The sequence below is a fragment of the Staurois parvus genome, unplaced genomic scaffold (assembly GCF_062004578.1).
Source record: "Staurois parvus isolate SC_StPar_1 unplaced genomic scaffold, SC_StPar_1.0 ptg000682l, whole genome shotgun sequence".
In the NCBI taxonomy this organism is placed as follows: domain Eukaryota; kingdom Metazoa; phylum Chordata; class Amphibia; order Anura; family Ranidae; genus Staurois; species Staurois parvus.
Window position 1 is genome coordinate 6,477,690 of NW_028318478.1, and position 20,307 is coordinate 6,497,996.

Genomic DNA, 20,307 nt, shown 5'->3' on the forward strand with positions numbered 1-20,307 from the left:
CCTTGAAAGTGGTTCTAAGCTCTGATAGTGCCTCCCACATCTAATGATTTATGAATGTAGTGTGTGTGTGTGGGGGCGGGTCTGAGCCAGAAATCATATCCAATCATATCCTTTACTTACAGCTCCCCTCTACTTTGCACAATCTTTCGTAGGCTGTCACTGTTCTCAGCACAGAGCAGCATGCAGGCTGGTACAGCACCCGCTGTGATCAGAATCTTGTGTCTTGATCTGCGGCTCAGCTGAGAATGGGAGCTGGCTCACTGGCCGCTGTTACAATTTAAAGCAGTTGCAAACACATATATACCCAATGAAGTGACTAGCATCAGATGATTCACAGAAATTAAAACAATCCACCTACTTAAGTTGTAACTTTTATCTGTCCCAACCTGTTCTCTAGAGCCATTCAAACCTCAGAATTTACACAGGATCTTTGCTCCTAAAAGCAAGGACACGTGGATCTAAAGTCTCACAGTGCAGATCTCGGTGAGGACAGTTCTGAGCCCTGATTGGAGGGAAGAGAGACATCCCCCTTCACACAATACACAGAGAATATGCAGAGCTAGGGATATCAGTCACAGGCTGTGTTCTGGAGCTCTCTCCCATCACCTTTTTATTCGTGTCGAAAAACCTTTCGGAAGTGAACGTGTGAGCGAAATAACACTCAGTGCTTTGCATAGAAGCAAGTACACAGTATAGAGGGATATGCTTTTGTTCATATTTCATGTCTGAGCTTTGCAATCATTTTAACAGCGACCAGTGAGTCAGAACGGCATTTGATCATCCAGCTCGCATCACAGAGCATTCTCAATTGAGCTGGAGCGGAATGATCACAGAACCGGTTCCTATCACAGTGGAGTGCTGTAAGCCTGTGTGCTGCCCTGTGCTGAGAATGGTGGCCGCCTAAGGAAAAGATTGTGCAAAGCAGAACTGATCTATTCACCAATCCCTTTGGGAGGATCAGATTCTTGACTGACGGCTCCATTCCATTTTGTGTGGCCTGGAGGGAGGGCCTGAAAAAGCTGAGGACCCACTCCGCCTTGGCCCTGCCCGCAGCTTGGGTCATAGTAACCAGCTAAGGGATTTCCTTCATAGCAAGACCTGTGTAGATATTGCCTAATTACATTGTAGGAGGGGAGCATGCGCAGTGTGCTGGAAAGGGTGCTGCACATCCTTGACACTGTTGGCCACTGCAGCAGTAACTTATTTATTATAAATAAAGGGATTTATTTATTTTAGTGACACTTTAAAGTTCTAAAGATTTTCCTGTACAGTATATGACACAGGCTTTTTATTGGTATGACTCGGTTATATGCAGCTTCCTTCCAGGTGATTGAATTGAAAGTTATGCAAATATGCAACATGAAATATTGCAGCTACGTACTAATTTTTTTGTTCTCCAGGCCCTCTGCTTTCATGAAATATATAATGTTCTGGGGGTTTTAATTAATTTTATGGCCAAAAATGCAGATTTCTACAAGTGTATGCAAAAAATGAAAAAAACATGATCTAGAGGCATAGTAGTTTTAAGTGATATTAAAGGCAGATTTATTTTTTTTTTTTTTTATTTAAATAACAAACCTGTCTATATTTACCTGCTCTGTGCAGTGATTTTGCACAGATCAGCCTCAATCCCCCTCTTTTCAGGTCCTCCACCAGTGCTCCTCCCTCCTGCTGAGTGCTTCATAGCAAGCAGCTTGCTATGGGTGCTCCCAAGCCACTGCTCTGTGTGTCCATTCACACATTTGCTCTCTCCTCTTTGGCTCACTGGGTGTGATTGTCAGTAATGGGAGCCAATGGCTCCTGCTGCTGTCTCAGCCAATGAGGAGGAAGTGTCCCCGGGGTTGATAGTTTATCCATCCGGAGTCCTAGTACCTTTATGGTTGCCCCCCGCTCTGTCCTGTCTGCCACTGAGGAATTTTCTGCCACAATGTCAGATTCCATGGGCCTTACCAGGGCCATAGGCAGCAGGGGTTAAAGCCATGCCTCTTTGACCTTTACTATTAAATTGTGTACCTGGAAATCCTATTCATCTGGTGTGAACACAGGCATTTGAACCCCAGAGAGTGCTTGGTACCTCGCATTATGGCCTTCCTGAAATCAGTAGTACAAGACCAACAACTGCCTCTTAGGTACTCTTAGGGGACAGATTTGGACCTTGTGCACTCTTTCAGAAACCTTTTGGCTTCAATTCCATTTGTTAAAACCTTTATTTAATGTGTTTAATGGGTCATACCTCTAATTCAGTATCCTGTGATTCCTTAGGATCTCAATTTGGTTCCATCCCATTAGACAAAAGAGATGTCATAAGAAAATTGTCCTCAAATGTAGACATTTTGAGACCTAGTAGGATTCCAAGCCAGTTCATTTGGACTAGCACCATCCATTCTGTCAGTCGCAGCACCCCTACATATTTCAATATTTGGTGTGCAGTTTTAGTTTTCTTTTTCCTGTTGAAGAGATTTCCTTACATTTTATGTCTTGACAAAGTTTGCTGGAGCGGAAAGTGAAAGCAAATCCCACGACAGTTGTCACTGGAAAATCTGTGCTGGTGCCAGCTGTAAAAGCTGGGATTTCTGTCGCCATGCTAGGAGAAAATGGGTGACAAAGGAAGATATAAAACATGAGCGGGATTCTAACCCTCCTTTAGCTTTCTTGATCGTAAGCCCCTCAATGTACCTGTCTAAAGCACTGCAATGCATTCCCACCCTCATCCTGCAATTCAAAGTTATTTTTTTTTAACCTTTCAGCCTGTCTGCTTAATCTTAGGAGAGGTGAGTGCATTGAATTCTGGGTGTGGTTAGGGGTCAGCTTTAGGCTCCATTCACACAGACATTTAGCCACACATCCACTGATTCCTGTGGTTAGGATTGACAGCTGTGTGTGGATCGCTTAAGCCACCAAGCCCGCACACTGCAATGACATGCTTTTGACAGCCGCAGCCATTCCTAACTGTACAGTCAGAGATTACCTGCACTTGGGTCCAGCGCCGATCACCGCAGTTAATACCTGGCTGTGTGAACAGGCACAAGTAATGGCAGCCATTGATAGCTCATCATTGCACTGTACAGTGTCAGCCGCTGCTGCTATCTGCATGCAGTAGATTTTTGCCACTGGGATTTGCAGTGTGGCTAAATGCCCGTATGCATTGAGCCTCAGGATGTCATGCAATGTTTAATATAGGGTGCCTTCTGGAAGCTCCATTTTCTACTAATTGACATCCCACCTGACAATCTCAATGAACATAAAATACATATAAATTGCTAATGAGGCATATTTCAGATATCACAAGTGGATGTAGTGTGAGTGCTTCTTCTCTGATTCCATAGCTAATTTAAACTTTTACCATGCAACTACAGGATTCAGCTTCTGCTTGGAGAGCTCAGATAATGGTTTGTACAGAAAACACCTATTTATTCCAGGTACTTGTATAGCGCCATCAATTTGCGCAGCACTTTACTCATATATATTGTTCATTCACATCAGTCCCTAACCCTCGAGGGGTGTACAATCGAAGGTCCCTAACTCACATCCATATATACACATATTAGGGCCAATTTAGACAGGAGCCAATTCACCTACCAGCATGTCTTTGGATTAAAACCTTAGGTTTGCTGTAGAGGCAGGGGCCCTGACAAAGCTCTCACTTTAGGCTTGAGATAGTTGTGATAAGCATGTTTCTAATGGTTAAACACCCTTGAATGCAAAAACATGGTGTACGGCAGCCTATTTCAATCAGTGTCTAGGCACCCTGGGCTGCCTTCGGATGTCTCCAGGGGTACCTTGGCAAAATACCTAAAAATTGTACTCAAACCTGCAGATGGATCAGCCTGTCTTTTAGTGACACAAAACCACAAGTTTTCATTGTGCACTAGTACAACCTTCTAGCCACCGATGTCCCACCAACCAATGATGTCATTTTATAAAAAGGATGTTGGGTGCATGCACAGCATCCTTGTTTGCTCTTTCTCTGTCCATCTCCATCAGCACTGAGGTTGCATTATCTGAGTGAGGGAGAAAAACTGAGGCAGAAGAGAAAAATTGGAATAATACTCAGTACCAGTGTGCAAAGGTGTGTTTGCTTTGGAAGAATAACCTATATTATAACGTTGGGTCTCCTATGTGTGTGGATGATGCTGTGTTATGTAAAAACTTTTAGTTTAGTTTTTTTGAATTTTAGAATGGGTTGCTCAGGATTGTGCAGAATTTTAAAGTGTTCCGTGACTGAAAAAAGGTTGAGCAACTTTGGTTGGTGTACATCATTTCCTCTGATGAATGCACAATAATAAAGGCATGGGAATATTGTGAAAACTTAGCCTCATGATTTTCACTCAATATCCAAATTTTATGGATTAGAACTTTATTTCTACACTGAATGAAAGATCAGAAAGGCATTTGGCCTACATATTTGTTTAAACCATTGTTCTTGGATTATTGAGAAATGAAAACGGCAATCCCTGTCCTATGAAAGTGAAAAGAGCCATTTTAAATTTCTACTTGTTGCAGTATTTGAAAAAGTTGCTTTTCTCTAGGGCACTGGGGTGAACATTTTTTGCCTATCCAAAAAGCATATTTATATTTCCTTATGTGTTAAACAGCCATTTTTAATTAAATCTTACCATGTAGTATTGAAATTGACGTACACCATATTATGAACAGGTGTAACATGGTCATATGGACAAAAATGGCCTGCATTTTTTTTTTTTTTTGCATTGAATATTCTAATGAAAGTGCCAAAATATTTAGTAGTGGGGCAACACATCCAAAAATCTATGCAAAGAGCAAAAGCATGTATATAATGAAGAACAAAGGGGACTTTCTTGGTACACCCCCCCTCCAAAGAATGACTCCACAACATTAACCACTTGCCAACCCGCTATAGCCGAACGACGGCTACAGTGCGGTTCATATGGCATCATATGACGTCCTCCCAGAATGCGCCCCTGACGATCTCTGTGATTGCTATGTCCTACTGATGTGGTAAAAGGCCAGTCACAGTGGTCTTTTACCACGTGATCAGCTGTATCCAATGACATGTTTATAGCACAAAAAATAAAACACCCAGTGGTGATTATATACCACTAAAAGAAAGCTCTATTTGTGTGAAAAAAAATAATAAAAATTTCATATGGGTACAGTGTTGCATGAGCACACAATTGTCATTCAAAGTGTGACAGCGCTGAAAGCTGAAAATTGGCCTGGACAGGAAGGGGGTATAAGTGACCGGTAGGCAAGTGGTTAACAATATTTCTGAGTATTCTAAAATTATAACAAGATGTGATTAAAACATATACACAAATTGTGCCTCCTCAAAAGCCTCCCATATAGTTATGACTTGTTCCCATGTAATATGAACATACAGCTATTCAAACCAACTTTAGACAATGTCTCAACAAATGAGCGATATCAGAAAGATGCACATAAGCGCATGGGAGACGATATTATTGTTAATGTTGTGGAGTCATTCCTTCAAGGATACAGAGAAAGTGCTTTTCTTCCCTCATCTTACACATGCTTTTGCTCATAACATTTTGTATCAAAACACATGGCATGTACATTATGCTGCACTGGTTCAGTTACACCTGCTGTACATGGCCTAGGGTCATACAGGCTTCAGCAGTGTGAACAGCAAGCTTCATGCAGCTTTTTTTGAAACCTTTAAAGCACCCTTATGTTCCTGTTTGGAAATATTAAACACAGATCTTAATTGGAATGCTGACTGTCACTTTAAACAAGCTACTAAAAGACTTTTAGCAAGCTTTAACCCTTTTGCTGCCAGGTCTGCAGCTGCAGCACTGCTTCCATCTGACATTCCCCCTGCTCCAAGCTCATGGTCACATCGGTAACCTTGAGCTTATAGCAAAACTGTTCAAAAAGATAGCTCTGATTAGCATCTAACACCGCTGATCAGAACTATGCACATAAAATGTGACACCCCCCCACTAATGCTGCTGCTTTTAAATGCCTCCAGCCTGTCACCCCCCCTGCTGTGGTTCTGCTGCTTTTAAATGCCCCCCCCCCACACACACTAGTCTGTCCCCTTTCCCTGCTGATTCACTCACCCCCGCCTTCTCCAGCACTGATCCCAACCCCTCGCACTGATCCGACCGCAGCCTGATCCCCTGTGGCTACACTACAGCTACCAGCTTCAGGTGTTGTAGGGCAGCCACAGAGGCGTTAAAAATACTTATATTCTAACCCCCCCCCCCCCCGGTCCACTGATCAGTCCCCACTGTGCTGCTTTCATTCCCTCCTCGTAAACAGTGTTTACTATGCTTTAGATTTGTGAATGAATAAGTGTCTCTATACAGAATAAGTTTCTCTATACAGCTCAGGCTGCAGAGAAAGGGACTGTCTTCAGTCGCTTTCTCTGTCTCAAAATAGAGACATCAGGGGTCTGCTTAGACCTCTGATATCTCACCAAAGCCCCACCCTCACCAAAAAAAGTACAAAATATTAAAAAATAAAATTGTGAAAAAAATTAAAATACAAAAAAATAAACAGTAAGGCCTTGTTCACACAGAATATACTACAGCATATGCCCCTGCAAGGCTGTGTTTACCTGCAGAGGGATGCACAGGTGTTCTAAAAGGATCAATCTTGTGTTACAGAGAAGAGAAAAGGCATATAGAAGTTATATAAAGCTTTAAAATAAAACAATGTCATATCCAGCAACATAGCAATAAAATAATTTGAGTGCACTCACTGAGATGGCTGCCGGTCCCAGAAATAGAATTGGCGGCACGTTGTCAGCACATAGCTCCACTCCAATGTGTTTCATGCAATAGCATGTCTTCAGGGCAGAGATGTGCTGGCATCTTGACGCCGCTTCTGGTTTTGGGATCAGCGGCCATCGCAATGAGTGCTCTCCTATTGTTTTGGTGTTAGGTTGCTGAATATGGCTTTTTTTTTTAACGCTTTATATGGTATCTATATGTCTTTTTACTCCTGTGTAAAGCAAGATTGATTCTTTTACTTGGATTGGATGGCTTTCTGAAGTGTAGGTTTGCTTTCCCTCTAACTGAGGAAGTCCTACAGACGTCCTTGGCTTTAAGCTTTACATGCGTTGTTTGCTGCTTACGTAAATACAGCTTGGGAGTTGGTGAGTGTGCATTGATGGTGAATGGATAACACAGTGGTGTCATTATCTTTTATTTGCTGGAAGAAATACACAGACACGTGGATTTAATCAGTGAACTTTATCATATTACATTATAGGATATTTGTTCCTAAAGGAACAGTATCTTATACATTCACTTGAGCTTCTGGGGAATTACTTTTTTGTGATTTCTTTTTTCTTTTCACGTATTGATTTGTTTTTATATTATATTTTGGCACTGCATCCTATAAAAGTATGTTATTTTGAGGAATATATGTGTACTGACCTGTGTTGCTAGCTGCCAAAATTATTCATTCTTTCGCTGATTTCTACTTTGCATATATATTTTATTTAAATGTACTTTTTTAACAGTGCACCTTTATTTTTTTTTAATCAACTTTATTACTATCACAAGAGATGAACAACATCCCTTGTGATAGCATGGGAAGTGACACTTCTTCTATTAGACCTCGTATCTCTCCTCTGGCCTCCAAAGCATCTGATCAAACCGAGATTGTTTTGATCAGATGCTTTCACAAGTCGGTAACGGAAGTGACTAAATTCTCATTGCTTCTGGTTTCTGAACTCACAGAGAGGGAAGAACAACATCAGTTCCTTTCTCTCTGTGCAGTGCACTAGATGCCACCGGTCTATGGGACCCCTTCCACCACCTGTAGATGTGATCGAGTGGCTCTATATCTGTTTGAATGCTTGAGGACGTAATATGATGTCCTAATGGTGGCAGGTGGTCAAAGGCCAACTCCAGGAAATCTGAAAATCTTCCCTTGCAGTGGGACTGAACCCACACTGTAAGGGTTAATTGCTATTCATTCTAGCGGAGAGTAAAAGTGCTTTTACTTACCCAATCCTTTGCTCACCTGTCAGACAGCACTCCCCTAAGGTTCGAAGCTTGACTGTCTCTTGGAGTCATCATGCACAATGCATCGGACTTGATGACATCAGGACTTTAGACTGCTGGAGCAGGAAGGAGAAGATGCGGCAGAAATTTTCCACATTTTATCATGTTATAACTAAAAATATAAATGTATTTTATTGGGATTTTATGTAATCAACTAACACAAAGTGGCATATAATTGTGAACGAGAAGGAAAATAATAAATGGTTTTCAAAATTTTTTAGAAATATCTGAAAAGTGTGGCGTGCATTTGTATTCAGCCCCCTTTACTCTGATACCCCTAACTAACATCTGATGGAACCAATTGCCTTCAGAAGTCACCTAATTAGTAAGTAGAGTCCACCTGTGTGTAATTTAATCTCAATATAAATACAGCTGTTCTGTGAAGCCCTCAGAGGTTTGTTAGAGAACATTAGTGAACAAACAGCATCATGAAGGCCAAGGAACACACCAGACAGGTCAGAGATAAAGTTGTAGAGATGTTAAAAGCAGGGTTAGGTTATAATAAAATATCGCAAGCTTTGAACATCTCACAGAGCACTGTTCAATCCATCATTCGAAAATGGAAAGAGTATGGCACAACTGCAAACCTATCAAGACATGGCTGTCCACCTAAACTGACAGACCGGGCAAGGAGAGTATTAATGAGAGAAGCAGCCAAGAGGCCCATGGAAACTCTGGAGGAGCTTCAGAGATCCACACCTCAAGTGGGAGAATCTGTCCACAGGACAACTTTTAGTTGGGCACTCCACAAATCTGGCCTTTATGGAAGAGTGGCAAGAAGACACTATTGTTGAAAGAGAGACTTAAAAGTTCCATTTGCAGTTTGTGAGAAGCCATGTGGGAGACATAGCAAACATGTGGAAGAAGGCGCTCTGGTCAGATGAGACCAAAATTTAACTTTGTAGCCTAAAAGCAAAACACTATGTGTGGCAGATAACGAACACTACACATTAACCTGAACACACCATCCCCACCGTGAAACATGGTGGTGGCAGCATCCTGTTGTGGGGATGCTTTTCTTTAGCAGGGACAGGAAAGCTGGTCAAAGTTGATGGGAAGATGGATGGAGCCCAATACAGGGCAATCTAAGAAGAAAACCTGTTTGAGTCTGCAAAAGACTTGAGACTAGGGTGGAGGTTCACCTTCCAGAAGGACAACAACCCTAAACATACAGCCAGAGCTACAATGGAATGGTTTTGATGAAAGCCTATTCATGCGTTAGAATGGTCCAGAACTAAGTCCAATTGAGAATCTGTGTCATGACTTGCAAATTGCTATTCACAGATGATCTCCATCCAATATGACAGAGCTTGAGCTATTTTGCAAAGAGGAATGGGCAAAAATTTCACTCTCTAGATGTGCAAAGCTGGTAGAGACATTCCCAAAAAAACTTGCAGCTGTAATTGCAGAGAAAGGTGGTTCTACAAAGTATTGACTTAGGGTGGCTGAATAAAAATGCACGCCACACCTTTCAGATATTTATTTGTAAAAAATGTTGAAAACCATTTATCATTTTCCTTTCACTTTACAATTATGTGCCACTTTGTGTTGGTCTATCACATCAAATCCCAATAAAATGCATTTACATTTTTGGTTGTAACATGACAAAATGTGGAAAATTTCTAGGGGTATGAATACTTTGCAAGGCACTGTAGTTTAGATAAGCCACAAGGACAGGAAGAGCAGCTCTGCTGTACTCTGATGATTTGATCACGGGAAGGTTAATTCCTTACTGCCACACTGGACTGAGGAGGTAATCCATAGATTACCATTATTTTAAAACCATTGTTTTAGAATCATACTAATCTATGGATTAAAAGGAAAGAAACAGGAGGCACCCATCTAAGTGCAGTAATTAAAACCGTGTTTAATGTTTCTGTTTGTGAGAGGGATGTTCATTCCTCAACGTTCTGCAGGTAGCACCGGTGCCTCTAGCTCCTTCAAGTGGCAAATTGAAGGAGCTAGAGGCTCCAAGTGCGTAACCTGCTTGTCCCACATCTGTGCCTCCTGATCGGACTGACCCTCCGCCTATCCCGGTGATGTCACTTCCACCGGAGCACTCCAAGCTGGTTGTAGGTCACTTCCTGTACAGACACTGCTGGATCGGCATCACAGCACCATTACTCTACAGGACAGACCTCCATTGTGCCTTCACACATCTCCATCAGCCCAGCATACATCCTCCATGCCACCGGTGGGGCCTGCAGGACGTTGAGGAACGATCATCCCTCTCACACACAGATGAGCTTGTTTTTTTTTATTACTCTTGTTAGTTTTTTTTATCCTTTACCATTAAACATGGTTTTAATTACTGCACTTAGATGGGCGCCTCCTGTTTCTTTCCTTTTGTTCTTGCATACAGAGTTGGCTTTGCTCCTATGATAGCTTCCGTTAATTTACGCTAATCTTTGGGCGGATTGCCCGAGAGAATTTCAAAAAGACATTTCTGTTTGTTTATGGACATTATTCTTTATTCCACAGTGTTTTACATCATTGCTATTCCTTGCAGCACTCTGTGCGCAGAATTACCTTCTTACTAATCTATGGATTACCTCCTCAATTCAGCGTGGAATTATGTAGGAAATGAACATTAAACTCTGGTTTTAGGAAAAATTATTTTATTCAAGTACACAGTATACTCTTACATGGTTACATAGTAACATAGTTAGTCTGGCTGAAAAAAGACAAAAGTCCATCCAGTTCAACCATTTAAAAAAAAAAGTTATAATCCTGTACCCACAGTTGAACCAGAGGAAGGTAAAAAAACCCAGCAAAGCATGGTCCAATTTGCTCCTGCAGGGGAAAAAATTCCTTCCTGATCCCCCGAGAGGCAATCAGATATTCCCTGGATCAAATTTACCTATAAATGTTAGTATCCAGTTATATTCTGTGTATCTAAGAAACAATCCAGGCCTTTTTTAAAGCAATCCACTGAGCTGGTCAGAACCAACTCTTGAGGGAGTCTATTCCACATTTTCACAGCTCTCACTGTGAAGAAACCTTTGCGTATTTGGAGATTAAATCTCTTTTCCTAGAGATGTAAAGAGTGCCCCCTTGTCCTCTGTGATGACCTCAGGGTAAATAACGCTACACAGAGTTCACTATATGAACCACTGATGTATTTATACATGTTGATCATATCCCCCCTTAATCTCCTCTTCTCAAGAGAGAATAAATTCAGTTCCTATAATCTTTCCTTATAGCTGAGCTCCTCCATGTCTCTTATCAGTTTGGTTGCCCTTCGGTGTACTTTCTCCAGTTCCCCAATGTTCTTTTTGTGAATTGGTGCTCAAAACTGAACTGCATATTCCAGATGAGGTCTTACTAATGATTTGTACAGGGGTAATATGATATCTCTCTCTGGAGTCTATACCTCTTTTAATACCAGAGAGGATTTTGCTCGCTTTGGAAACCGCAGCTTGGCATTGCATGCCATTATTAAGCTTGTGATGTACCAAAACTCCCAGATCTTTCTCCACCATTGATTCCCCCAGTTAATCTTAGCCCCCAAGTGCATAACCTTACATTTATCAACATTAAACCTCATTTGCCACATAGTTGCCCAATAAAACAGTGTATTGAGGTCGGCTTGTAAGCTGAAGACATCCTGTAAGGACGTTATTCCACTGCACAGCTTGGTGTCATCTTCAAAGACTGAAATGGGATTTTTGATCCCAGACCCTATATCGTTTATAAATATATTAAAAAGTAAGGGTCCAAACACTGAACCTTGGGGTACACTACTGATGACCCTAGACCTCGCAGAGTATGAATCATTAACTCCTACTCTTTGAATACAATCTTTTAGCCAGTTTTCTATCCATTTACATATGGATTTTTCCAAGCCTGTAGACTTTACCTTACACATTAGCCATGTGTGGGGAACTGTGTCAAACGTTTTTGCAAAATCCAAGTATACCACGTCCACCACCACCCCTCTGTTTAAGGTTTTGCTCACCTCCTCATAAAAAGAAATCAGATGTGTTGACAACTTCTGTCTTTCATGAATCCATGCTGTCTGTTGCTTAAAATATTTTTTTCCAGCAAGAACTCATCTACAGTATGTGGTCTTTTATTAAACTCTCCAGTATCTTTCCAGCTATAAAAGTTAAACTAACAGGTCTATAATTAATTGGTAAAGATTTTGACCCTTTTTTAAATATTGGCACCACATTGCCCTTACGGCAATTCAGTGGTACTATTCCAGTCATTAAAGAGTCCCTAAAAATTAGAAACAATGGCTTTGAAATGACAGAGCTCAATTCTTTAAGGACCCGTGGGTGTATGCCATCCGGTCCAGGTGCTTTATTCACCTTTATTCTGTCTAAATATTTTTGGATCTTATCAATTGTGAGCCAATGTGGATCATCTGGAGCTGTGTCAATACCATGCCCATTATGGACAAGAGCTCCCCCATGCTCCTTTGTATACACAGAGCTGAAGAATGTATTTAATAAATTTTCCTTCTCTTTGTCCCCAGTCACCCACTCTAGATTATTTTGTAAAGGGCCTACATGCTCTGACCAGACCTTTTTACTATTAATATATTTGAATACCTTCTATTTCCCTCAGTCTTCTCCAAATCTCCAAATTCAGCTGCTGTGATCTGACTTCCTGTTAGAGCAGGGGTGTCAAACTCAATTTCGCATTAGCATTATGGTTGCCCTCAAAGGGCCGGTTGTATCTACAGTTGTGTTCAAAATAATAGCAGTCAGACATCACTAACCTGATCAATCACTGTTTTTGGTAGAAATTATATTTGTACATGGCAAATCATTTACTAGCAGGTGTAGTAGAGTAATAGAAATCCAACAGACCCAACAGTCATGACATGCATGCTGCTGATTCTGTTTAATTGAATCACTAATTGAAAGGGGCATGTTCAAAATAATAGCAGTGTGGAGTTCTATTAGTGAGGTCATTCATTCTTTGAAAAACAGGTGGCAATTATTGCCCTTATTTAAGGAAGGAAGGCAGCAAATGTTGTACATGCTGGTTACAGTGCATTTCTCTCTGAAATTCTGAGGTAAATGGGTCGTTCCAGACATTGTTCAGAAGAACAGCGTACCTTGATTAAAAAGTTAATTGGAGAGGGGAAAACATATAAAGAAATGCAGAAAATGATAGGCTGCTCAGCTAAATTGATCGCAAATGTTTTAAAATGGTAGCCAAAACCTGAAAGATGTGGAAGAAAGTGAAAAACTACCATTCGAATGGATAGAAGAATAGCCAAAATGGCAAGGACTCAGCCAACAATCAGCTCCAGGAAGATGAAAGAAGGGCTAAAGTTACCTGTGAGTACTGTAACAATTAGAAGACGCCTATGTGAAGCCAAGCTATCTGCAAGAAGCCCCTGCAAAGTCCCACTGTTGAAAAAAAGACGTGCTGAAGAGGTTACAATTTGCCAAAGAGCACATTGACTGGCCTAAAGAGAAATGGTGCAACGTTTTGTGGACTGATGAAAGTAAGATTGTTCTTTTTGGGTCTAGTGGCCGGAGACAGTTTGTCAGACGACCCCAAACACTAAATTCAAGCCACAGTACACTGTGAAGACAGTGAAGCATGGTTGTGCAAGCATCATGATATGGGGATGTTTCTCATACTACGGTGTTGGGCCTATTTATCGCATACCAGGGATCATGGATCAGTTTGAATACATCAGAATACTTGAAGAGGTCATGCTGCCTTATGCTGAAGAGGAAATGCCCTTGAAATGGGTGTTCCAACAAGACAACGATCCCAAACACACCAGTAAACGTGCAACATCTTGGTTCCAGACCAACAAGATTGACGTTATGGAGTGGCCAGCCCAATCCCCGGATCTTAATCCAATAGAAAACTTGTGGGGTGACATCAAAAATGCAGTTTCTGAGGCAAAACCAAGAAATAGAGAAGAACTGTGGAATGTAATCCAATCATCCTGGGCTGGAATACCTGTTCACAGTGATTCAAAGGAAAGCAAATTCTTCAAACATTTTTCAGTTTATAAAGTGAATGTTTGAGTTTGTAAAGAAGAATACAAACACTGCTATTTTTTGAACAGTCTAATATTCACTTTTCTTCAATTTTTTTAGAGGAACAACACAAATTTGATATATTTTTCTTCATGTTTTGATTTGGAATAGAATGTGTAGTGTTCCCAATGCATTTCTGTATATGGAAATAAAAGCTATTAGAAGGATTTTGAGCTTTATTCACTTTTTCCAACACACTGCTATTATTTTGAACACAACTGTATATACATGTAACTACTCTTTATCATAATTGATAACTGTTTCTGCATTTGTTCATTACTGGTTTTAGTAATAACTTAAAGTAAAAGTTAACCCAAAACTTACAGTGAAGGAAATAAGTATTTGATCCCCTGCTGATTTTGAATGTTTGCCCACTCACAAAGAAATGATCAGTCTAAAAATTGAATGGTAGGTGTATTGTAACACTGAGAGACAGAATAGCAACAAAAAATTCAAAAGAAATGCATGTCTAACAAATTATACACTGATTTGCATGTTCATGAGGGAAATATGTACTTGGTCCCCTATCATTCAGCCGGATTTCTGGCTACCAGGTGTCTTTCATACAGGTAACAAGCTAATTAGACTGATCATTTCTTTGTGAGTGGGCAAACATTCAAAATCATCAGGGGATCAAATACTTATTTCCTTCGCTGTAACTAATTCTAAAATTACTTGTAGCCACATTCTAAAGCTAATCTATATAGCCTTGTAAAGAAGAAATCGCTATACATACCTTTTCTGAAGCCGATCCGGTCTGGTCTCATGGTGGATGCTGTGTGCAAGAGAGAACTGACAACGGCTGGGAAATGCCTGAGAAGTGACGTCACCCATAGACGTACTATGGGGCTTCTGTTGTCAGTTGTCTCTCCTGCACATGCCTAACACACTGAAGCCACCGCCAGGGGCGGACTGACAACTCATGGGGCCCCCGGGCAATAGGGGATCATGGGACCCCTGTGTCCTTGCCCAAACTCAAAAAAGCCTATGAAAAAGGTACCAGGGGCATCTCATGGGGCCCCCTACTGACCCCGGGCCCTCGGGCAGTACCCGAGTTTCCAAATGGTCAGTCCGCCCCTGGCCACCGCTGACAGCATAGCGTAGGACTGGGCTGGAGTGGCTGCAGAACAGGTATGTATAGCAATTTCTTTGTAGGTCCTATACTAAGGTGAACGAACATTGTACACAGAGGTAGTGGGATCCTGTGTTGGACATGCGAACACTGCAATGAAAGCACTCTTATGAATGAATCCATATGGGCACTGCAGTACTTTGCTGAAAGCATTCTTATTGTTCTTTTATGCTTGTATCACTGTGAGTGCATAGGGTTTATCGGATATTAATTTTAATCTTAAATTACGGTGTTGCACTATGAGATGCAATACTTTTCTTTTCTTTGAGCCACACCTATATTGGAGGCAACAGGTCTGGTTAGGGACAGTGCACCATTTTTTCTTTTATCACTTACTGGTAGTTGTGTTTGAGGTACACTGCAATAATGGTAGCAGCAGTCCAGTACAATTTTGCTGTTTAGTACTTAACACTTAGTATTATTATAATTGATATCTGGATATATCAGTGCATGGATGTCATATTTAAATTGTATAATACAAATAAACCCAAGCACAAAAATGTAATATATCATAGCTTACCAGTCCTGTGGTGGCTATCTTGAGCAGGCCATAGATTGTTTTTTTTTTCATTCAACCAGTAGGCTGAACAAAAAAACAAAAAAAAACAAAAAGGATTTGATTCCCGTAAGAATACAATGATCAGTTTTACCAGTTATAGCCGGCGGCACTAATTGAGCGGAAAAAAAACCTGACAAGCTGGTTGTGCAGAAGTTGATCTATAGATTGACTTCTGTACAACCTGCATGCCCATAGATGAATCACAATTTGGCCAGTTTCTGCTGAACTGGCCAAATTTCAGTCCATTTATACCCAGCTTTAGTTTAATTTTTCAAACATATTTTTAAGAAAGTAAAGAAATCTGTTAATCTTTCCAAAACTGCAGTATCCTGGTGAGCTGAATAGATAGCAAAACAATCTTATCTTTCTTGTGTAAACTACTGTATAATGGAGATAAAGAAAGACATGTTTGAAGCCCAGTGTGGGTAGCCAGTTTTGTAATAATAGCTGTAGCAGTGTTTTAAAATGTATGTGAATTTTAATTAAACAATGCAATTTAAAGCTGGTTCTTATATTTGTGTGACACTCAGTAAAGTGGTTGTAAACTTGAAATATGTGTACTTGTCTCAAATGAATCACTTCTGTTAAGTTTTGCTGACACCAAGAGAAAAATGGTGACAGGGGAGGGACCTCCATCATATTGACAGCCTCAGCTCTGTTCCTGTGTGCTGTGTGAAGAGGGATGTGCCTCTTCCCTCCAATCAGCTCTCAGAGCTTTCCTCTCTGACCTCTGCAGAGTGAAATTTCAGCTCTCCACCCCTGATTTTTGAATGCTCAGATGAGCTGTATAAATTCTGCACCCTGAACGACTATAGAAAAGACTGCAGATAGACAGGTACAACTTATGTAGGAGAATTTGTTTCACCCATGTGTATCACCTGAGGCCAGTCACGTCACTTGGTATATGTAAGAGTTTACAACCACTTTAAAGTCAAATCGAACCTCCATGGGTTTCCAGGAACACTTGCCATAATGCGCAGTTGTACAGTATTGCAAACTTGCATGGGTGGCCACTGTTGATGTAACTCCAGGCATTCATGGGGGACCTTTAAAGAAATTGCCTTTAAAGAAGAATTCCAGATATGAATATATAAGCTATCTAGTGGCCAGAGACAGTTTGTCAGATGACCCCCAAACACTGAATTGAAGCCACAGTACACTGTGAAGACAGTGAAGCATGGTTGCACAAGCATCATGATATGGGGATATTTCTCATAATACGGTGTTGGGCCTATTTATCGCATACCAGGGATCATGGATCAGTTTGAATACATCAGAATACTTGAAGAGGTCATGCTGCCTTATGCTGAAGAGGAAATGCCCTTGAAATGGGTGTTCTAACAAGACAACGACCCCAAACACACCAGTAAACGTGCAACATCTTGGTTCCAGACCAACAAGATTGACGTTATGGAGTAGCCAGTCCAATCCCCGGATCTTAATCCAATAGAAAACTTGTGGGGTGACATCAAAAATGCAGTTTCTGAGGCAAAACCAAGAAATAGAGAAGAACTGTGGAATGTAGTCCAATCATCCTGGGCTGGAATACCTGTTCACAGGTGCCAGAAGTTGGTTGACTCCATGAAACACAGATGTACAGCAGTTCTCAGAAACAGTGCTTAAACAACTAAATATTCATTAAGTGATTCAAAGGAAAGCAAAAAATCTTCAAACATTTTTCAGTTTATATAGTGAATGTTTGAGTTTGTAAAGAAGAATACAAACACTGCTATTTTTTTTGAACAGTCTAATATTCACTTTTCTTCAATTTTTTTAGAGGAACAACACAAATTTGATATATTTTTCTTCATGTTTTGATTTGGAATAGAATGTGTAGTGTTCCCAATGCATTTGTGTGTATGGAAATAAAAGCTATTAGAAGGATTTTGAGCTTTATTCACTTTTTTCGACACACTGCTATTATTTTGAACACAACTTTAAGTGCAGTTCACATTTCCTAATTAACACCAGCTCCCTTTAAGTAGTAGTGGACAGGTGGACAAAGCTCTTTGGAACACAAGCCGGTGTTCCCTTTGCTAGACCCACAGCTGACTTCCAAGCACCAGAGAAGGTTAAACAGCACTTGGTTTCTAAGATCCGTTAGGGGTGTCTGTACTGACAAGGTCCAAGAGCAGATGGATATCTTCCTCCGTGATACCAGACCAGATCTTCAGTAGACAGCCCCTCAGTCAGCGAAGCAGAACATGGATCTCAGCATTCAGGCCCTCAGGTTGGCCACCTGAGGCCGCATGGCAGTAGATGCCTGCGAGAACAACGTGCCCTCGCCCAGGTTGGACCAGTGCTGGACAGGGAAGAACCCAGGGCCCCGTGTGCTCACTGAATATATACAGTTACCCAGCATGCCTTAAAGCCCCTCTCTCTGGGATAGGCTGAGGCTGTATCAATATTCATGCTTCCATCTGCATAACTTATCATCCAAAAACTTCTACAGGTTCCTGGATACAGAGGAAGCCAGGCAGAAAAGCAGCAGCTGAGTACACAGAGCAGACCTAACTAAATAATTACATCTCTCCAAGTACAGTTCTCTGGTATTCTCAGAGGAGAGAGTTCTCCTCTGAATGCCTTTTTATGAAGCAGTGTAGATCACTTCTCCGAATGAAGGGAGAAGCGACCTACAAACGCTTTGAACACTGGAAAACGGCTGCTTTTACTATAATCTCGCAGTGAAGGGCTGACATCGCTCCTTCATATACTGGCCATCTGTGTGCTGAGATGATCAACATGATCAACAGAAAACATGTTCTCTGCTGATCATCTCTGTTTCCTAAACCACTAATGATCTGAGATGAGCAATGATCCTCAGGATCGCCACAGATCTCTGTTTCATATAAGAACACCTATGCTTTTTCCTAGCACATATTTACAGCCTCTCTGACTACAGAGTGACAACTAAATTTTTCTATCAAAAGCACATTCTATCTATCTAATCCTAGAACTCACCTAAGAGGGTGATACACAAAATTATGCATATGTAGAGTGGAAATCACTGAAGAAGCGGTGTCTCCTTCAGTGATTTCCAGCTTCCAGGGGCATGGGGCAGGAATAGTATATGCTGCATAAAGTATAGAGAAATCCTTACCATTTAAATTGTTAGTTTACAGCGGATTTTACAGTAAACTGCAAGTTCCACTGAGTACATCAGGTCCTCTCCCTCACATATCTTAGCTGTAGAGTTTAAAAAAAAATCTTTAGGGAAATAAAAATAGTACATATACTTACCTTTACCCCAGGTTCTGTACTGCAGTGGGTGACGTCATACTGCTTCTAGTGTGATCCTGGAGAATAACAAGTACCTCCAATTGTGTGAGAAATTGTTCATACATAGTGCAGAGCCATGTTCTAGCTAGATTTGGGATACCCAGCATTCCCTTGGCCAAGCCGCTGCAGGTGAAAGCTGGGGATCAGCTAAGTACCTACAAGCATATTTTTTTGGCTTTGTTATCTCTATAGCTGCTTTATGTGAAAAGGGAGAGGGCCCCCAATGTAACACTGAGAGACAGAATAGCAACAAAAAATTCAAAAGAAATGCATGTCTAACAAATTATACACTGATTTGCATGTTCATGAGGGAAATATGTACTTGGTCCCCTATCATTCAGCCGGATTTCTGGCTACCAGGTGTCTTTCATACAGGTAACAAACTGATTAGACTGATCATTTCTTTGTGAGTGGGCAAACATTCAAAATCATCAGGGGATCAAATACTTATTTCCTTCGCTGTAACTAATTCTAAAATTACTTGTAGCCACATTCTAAAGCTAATCTATATAGCCTTGTAAAGAAGAAATCACTATACATACCTTTTCTGAAGCCGATCCGGTCTGGTCTCATGGTGGATGCTGTGTGCAAGAGAGAACTGACAACGGCTGGGAAATGCCTGAGAAGTGACGTCACCCATAGACGTACTATGGGGCTTCTGTTGTCAGTTGTCTCTCCTGCACATGCCTAACACACTGAAGCCACCGCCAGGGGCGGACTGACAACTCATGGGGCCCCCGGGCAATAGGGGATCATGGGACCCCTGTGTCCTTGCCCAAACTCAAAAAAGCCTATGAAAAAGGTACCAGGGGCATCTCATGGGGCCCCCTACTGACCCCGGGCCCTCGGGCAGTGCCCGAGTTTCCAAATGGTCAGTCCGCCCCTGGCCACCGCTGACAGCATAGCGTAGGACTGGGCTGGAGTGGCTGCAGAACAGGTATGTATAGCAATTTCTTTGTAGGTCCTATACTAAGGTGAACGAACATTGTACACAGAGGTAGTGGGATCCTGTGTTGGACATGCGAACACTGCAATGAAAGCACTCTTATGAATGAATCCATATGGGCACTGGAGTACTTTGCTGAAAGCATTCTTATTGTTCTTTTATGCTTGTATCACTGTGAGTGCATAGGGTTTATCGGATATTAATTTTAATCTTAAATTACGGTGTTGCACTATGAGATGCAATACTTTTCTTTTCTTTGAGCCACACCTATATTGGAGGCAACAGGTCTGGTTAGGGACAGTGCACCATTTTTTCTTTTATCACTTACTGGTAGTTGTGTTTGAGGTACACTGCAATAATGG